This window comes from Pristiophorus japonicus, unplaced genomic scaffold, assembly GCF_044704955.1.
Source record: "Pristiophorus japonicus isolate sPriJap1 unplaced genomic scaffold, sPriJap1.hap1 HAP1_SCAFFOLD_183, whole genome shotgun sequence".
NCBI lineage: Eukaryota > Metazoa > Chordata > Chondrichthyes > Pristiophoridae > Pristiophorus > Pristiophorus japonicus.
The window spans coordinates 852,766-860,491 of NW_027251516.1; positions in this window are offsets into that span (position 1 = coordinate 852,766).

Consider the following 7,726-nt stretch of genomic DNA (forward strand, 5'->3'; position numbering starts at 1 on the left):
CCACACATCATTTCACACCTCATTCCTTACCATTCCACACATCATTCCACAGATCATTCCAAACATCATTCCAAACATCATTCCACACATCATTCCAACGTCATTCCACACCGTATTCCACACATCATTCCAGACATCATTCCACACATCATTCCACACCTCATTCTACACATCATTCCACACAGCGTTCCAAACAACATTCCGCACCTCATTCCACACATCATTCCACGCATCAATCCACACATCATTTCACGCATCATTCCACGCATCATTCCACACATCATTCCATACATCATTCCACACATCATTCTGCACATCATTCCACACATCATTCCACACATCATTCCACATCGCATTCCACACCTCATTCCACACTTCATTCCACACATCATTCCACACACCATTCCACATATCGTTCCACACTTCATTCCGCACCTCATTGCACATATCATTCCACAACTCATTCCACACGTCATTCCACAATTCATTCCACACATCAATCCAGACATCCTTCCAGGCATCAATCCACAACTCATTCCACCCGTCATTCCACACATCATTCCACACATCATTCCAAACATCATTCCACACATCGTTCCAAACCTCATTCCACACATCATTCCACACATCTTTCCACACATCATTCCACACCTCATTCCACACATCATTCCACACACCATTCCAAAAATCATTCCACACGTCATTCCACACATCATTTCACACATGATTCCAAACCTGAACCAAACATCATTCCACACAAAATTCCACACGGCATTTCACACTATATTCCACACATCATTCCACACATCATTCCACACATCATTCCACTCATCTTTCCTCACATCATTCCACAATTCATTCCACACATCAATCCACACATCATTCTACGCATCATTCCACGCATCTTTCCTCACATCATTCCACAATTCATTCCACACATCAATCCACACATCATTCTACGCATCATTCCACGCATCATTCCACACCTCATTCCACACATCATTCCACAACTCATTCCACACGTCATTCCACAAGTCATTCCACACATCATTCCACACATCATTCCAAACATCATTCCATCCATCATACCACGCAACATTCCACAACTCATTCCTCCCGTCATTCCACACATCATTCCACACATCATTCGACACATCATTCCACACATCATTCCACCCATCATTCCATACCTCATTCTACAAATCATTCCACACATCATTCAAAACATAATTCCACACCTCATTCCACACCCCATCCCGCACATCATTCCACACATCATTCCACATATCATTCCACACCTCAATCCACACATCATTCCACAGATCATTCCGCACATCATTCCAAACATCATACCACAACTCATTCCACAAATCATTCCACACTTCATTCCACACATCATTCCACACATCATTCCACGCGTCATTCCACAGCTCATTCCAGCCGTCTTTCCACACAATATTCCACACATCATAGCAAACATCATTCCTCACCTCATTCCACACATCATTCCACGCATGATTCCACACATCATTCGACCCACCATTCCACACCTCATTCTACACACCAATCCACACATCATTCCAGACATCATTCCACACATCATTCCGCACATCATTCGACACATCATTCCACACATCATTCCACACATCATTCCACACATCATTCCACAACTCATTCCACACGTCTTTCCACATGTCATTCCATACATCATTCCACACATCATTCCAAAGCTCATTCCATACATTATTCCACACAGCATTCCACACATCATTCCAGGCCTCATTCCACGCATCATTCCACACATAATTCACACATCATTTCACACATCATTCCACACATCATTCCGAACATCATTCCACACCTCATTTCACACATCATTCCGCAACTCATTCCAAACGACATTCCACACATCATTCCACACATCATTCCACCCACCATTCCACACCTCAGTCTACACATCATTCCACACATCATTCCACACATCATTCCACACATCATTCCACAACTCATTCCACACGTCATTCCACATGTCATTCCATACATCATTCCACACATCATTCCAAACCTCATTCCATACATTATTCCACACAGCATTCCACCCATCATTCCAGGCATCATTCCATGCATCATTCCACACATAATTCACACATCATTCCACACATTATTCCACACATCATTCCGCACATCATTCCACACCTGATTCCACACATCATTCCGTAACTCATTCCAAACGACATTCCACACATCATTCCACACATCATTCCACCCACCATTCCACACCTCAGTCTACACATCATTCCACACATCATTCCAAGCATTATTCCACACATCATTCCACACATCATTCCAGATATCATTCCACACCTCATTCCACACATCATTGCACAAACCATTCCACACATCATTCCAATCATCATTCCACACAACATTCATAGCCTCATTCCACACATTATTCCACACATCTTTCCACACATCATTAAACACATCATTCCACACATCATTCCACACATCATTCCACACCTCATTCCACCCGTCATTCCACACATCATTCCACACATCATTCCAATCATCATTCCTCACACCATTACAAACCTCATTCCAGGCAAAATTCCACACATCATTCCACACATCATTCCACACATCATTCCACCCATCATTCCATACCTCATTCTACACACCATTCCACGCATCATTCCAAACATCATTCCACACCTCATTCCACAATTCTTCCCACACATCAATCCACACATCATTCTAAACATCATTCCACGCATCATACCACACATCATTCCACTCATCATTCCACACATCCTTCCACAATTCTTCCCACACATCAATCCACACATCATTCCACACATCATTCCATATCTCATTCCACACATCATTCCACATATCATTCCACACCTCATTCCACACATCATTCCACACATCATTCCCACCTCTTTCTAAACAGCATTCCATACATCATTACACACATCAGTCCACACATCATTCCACACATCATTTCAATCATCATTCCACACATCATTCCAAACCTCATTCCACATATTATTCCACACATCCTTCCACACCTCATTCCAAACACCATTCCAAACATCATTCCGCACAACATTCCATCCCTAATTCCAAGTCTCATTCCACACATCATTCCACACATCAATCCACACATCATTTCAGGCATCATTCCACGCATCATTCCACACATCATTCTACACATCATTCCACACATCATTCTGCACATCATTCCACACATCATTCCACACATCATTCCACACATCATTCCACAACTCATTCCAAATATGATTCCAAACCTCATTCCGCACATCATTCCATACATCATTCCACCACATCATTCCGCAATTCATTCCGCACATAATTAAACGCATCATTCCACAACTCATTCCACCCGTCATTCCACACATCATTCCACACATTATTCCCACCTTATTCTAAACATCATTCCACACATCATTCCGCACATCATTCCACAAATCATACCAAGCATCATTTCACAACTCATTCCACACGTCATTCCACACATCATTCCACACATGATTCCAATCATCATTCAACACATCATTCCAAACATCATTCCAAAAATTATTCCACACATCATTCCACACATCATTCCACACATCATTCCAAACATCATTCCACACAACATTCCATCCATCATTCCACGAATCATTCCACAACTCATTCCACCCGTCGTTCCACACATCATTCCACACATCATTCGACACACCATTCGACACATCATTCCACCCATCATTCCATACCTCATTCTAAACATCATTCCACACATCATTCAAAACATAATTGCACACCTCATTCCACACATCATTCCACACATCATTCCAATCATCATTCCACACATCATCCCAAACAACATTCCACACAGCATTCCACACATCATTTCACATCTCATTCCTTACCATTCCACACATCATTCCACAGATCATTCCAAACATCATTCCAAACATCATTCCACACATCATTCCAACGTCATTCCACACCGTATTCCACACATCATTCCAGACATCACTCCACACATCATTCCACACCTCATTCTACACATCATTCCACACAGCGTTCCAAACAACATTCCGCACCTCATTCCACACATCATTCCACGCATCAATCCACACATCATTTCACGCATCATTCCACGCATCATTCCACACATCATTCCATACATCATTCCACACATCATTCTGCACATCATTCCACACATCATTCCACACATCATTCCACATCGCATTCCACACCTCATTCCACACTTCATTCCACACATCATTCCACACACCATTCCACATATCGTTCCACACTTCATTACGCACCTCATTGCACATATCATTCCACAACTCATTCCACACGTCATTCCACAATTCATTCCACACATCAATCCAGACATCCTTCCAGGCATCAATCCACAACTCATTCCACCCGTCATTCCACACATCATTCCACACATCATTCCAAACATCATTCCACACATCGTTCCAAACCTCATTCCACACATCATTCCACACATCTTTCCACACATCATTCCACACCTCATTCCACACATCATTCCACACACCATTCCAAAAATCATTCCACACGTCATTCCACACATCATTTCACACATGATTCCAAACCTGAACCAAACATCATTCCACACAAAATTCCACACGGCATTTCACACTATATTCCACACATCATTCCACACATCATTCCACACATCATTCCACTCATCTTTCCTCACATCATTCCACAATTCATTCCACACATCAATCCACACATCATTCTACGCATCATTCCACGCATCTTTCCTCACATCATTCCACAATTCATTCCACACATCAATCCACACATCATTCTACGCATCATTCCACGCATCATTCCACACCTCATTCCACACATCATTCCACAACTCATTCCACACGTAATTCCACAAGTCATTCCACACATCATTCCACACATCATTCCAAACATCATTCCATCCATCATACCACGCAACATTCCACAACTCATTCCTCCCGTCATTCCACACATCATTCCACACATCATTCGACACATCATTCCACACATCATTCCACCCATCATTCCATACCTCATTCTACAAATCATTCCACACATCATTCAAAACATAATTCCACACCTCATTCCACACCCCATCCCGCACATCATTCCACACATCATTCCACATATCATTCCACACCTCAATCCACACATCATTCCCCAGATCATTCCGCACATCATTCCAAACATCATACCACAACTCATTCCACAAATCATTCCACACTTCATTCCACACATCATTCCACACATCATTCCACGCGTCATTCCACAGCTCATTCCAGCCGTCTTTCCACACAATATTCCACACATCATAGCAAACATCATTCCTCACCTCATTCCACACATCATTCCACGCATGATTCCACACATCATTCGACCCACCATTCCACACCTCATTCTACACACCAATCCACACATCATTCCAGACATCATTCCACACATCATTCCGCACATCATTCTACACATCATTCCACACATCATTCCACACATCATTCCACACATCATTCCACAACTCATTCCACACGTCTTTCCACATGTCATTCCAGGCATCATTCCATGCATCATTCCACACATAATTCACACATCATTCCACACATCATTCCACACATCATTCCGCACATCATTCCACACCTGATTCCACACATCATTCCGTAACTCATTCCAAACGACATTCCACACATCATTCCACACATCATTCCACCCACCATTCCACACCTCAGTCTACACATCATTCCACACATCATTCCAAGCATTATTCCACACATCATTCCACACATCATTCCAGATATCATTCCACACCTCATTCCACACATCATTGCACAAACCATTCCACACATCATTCCAATCATCATTCCACACAACATTCATAGCCTCATTCCACACATTATTCCACACATCTTTCCACACATCATTAAACACATCATTCCACACATCATTCCACACATCATTCCACACCTCATTCCACCCGTCATTCCACACATCATTCCACACATCATTCCAATCATCATTCCTCACACCATTACAAACCTCATTCCAGGCAAAATTCCACACATCATTCCACACATCATTCCACCCATCATTCCATACCTCATTCTACAAACCATTCCACGCATCATTCCAAACATCATTCCACACCTCATTCCACAATTCTTCCCACACATCAATCCACACATCATTCTAAACATCATTCCACGCATCATACCACACATCATTCCACTCATCATTCCACACATCCTTCCACAATTCTTCCCACACATCAATCCACACATCATTCCACGCGTCATTCCATGCATACATCCACACATCATTCCACACTACTTTCCAGACATCATGCCACACATCATTCCACATGTCATTCCACACCTCATTCCACACACCATTCCATACATCATTCCACATATCATTCCATCCTCATTCTACACATCCTTCCACACAGCATTCCACACATCATTCCCCATATAATTCCACACATCATTCGTCAACTCATTCCACACCTTATTCCAAATATCATTCCGCACATCATTCCACACATCATTCCACACATCATTACAGACATCATGCCACACATAATTCCACACACCATTCCAAACCCCATTACAGACATAATTCCACACATCATTCCACACATCATTCCACACATCATTCCAACCATCATTCCATACCTCATTCTGCACACCATTCCACACATCATTCCAAACATCATTCCACACCTCATTCCACACATCATTATACACATCATTCTAAACATCATTCCACACATCATTCCACGAATCACTCCACTCATCATTCCACACATCATTCCACACATCATTCCACTCATCATCTCACATATCATTCAACATATAATAACAAACCTCATTCCACACATCCTTCCACACATCATTCCACACATCATTACAGACATCATTCCACACATCATTCCACACAGCATTCCACACCTTATTCCAAACATCATGACAAACCTCATTCCACACATCATTCCATATATCTTTCCACCGCATTATTCCACACATCATTCCACACATCATTCCACGCATCATTCCACAACTCGTTCCAGCCGTCAATCCACACATCATTCCACAAATCATACCAAACTTAATTCCAAACATACTTCCAAACCTCATTCCACACATTATTCCACACATCATTCCACACATCATTACACACTTCATTCCACACCTCATTCTACACATCATTCCACACAACATAGCAAACATCATTCCTCACCTCATTCCACACATCATTCCACACATGATTCCACACATCATTCCACCCACCATTCCACACCTCATTCTACACACCAATCCACACATCATTCCACACATCATTCCACACATCAATGCACACCTCATTCCACAGGTCATTCCACAATCATTCCACACTTCATTCCACAGTTCATGCCACACATCATTACACAACTCATTCCACACGTCATTCCACATGTCATTCCACACATCATTCCACACATCATTCCAAATCTCATTCCACACATCATTCCACACATCATTCAACACATCATTCCGCACATCATTCCACACCTCATTCCACACATCATTCCACAATTCATTCCAAACGACATTCCACACATCATTCCACACATCATTCCACACATCATTCCAGACATCATTCCAAACCTCATTCCACACATCATTCCACACATCAT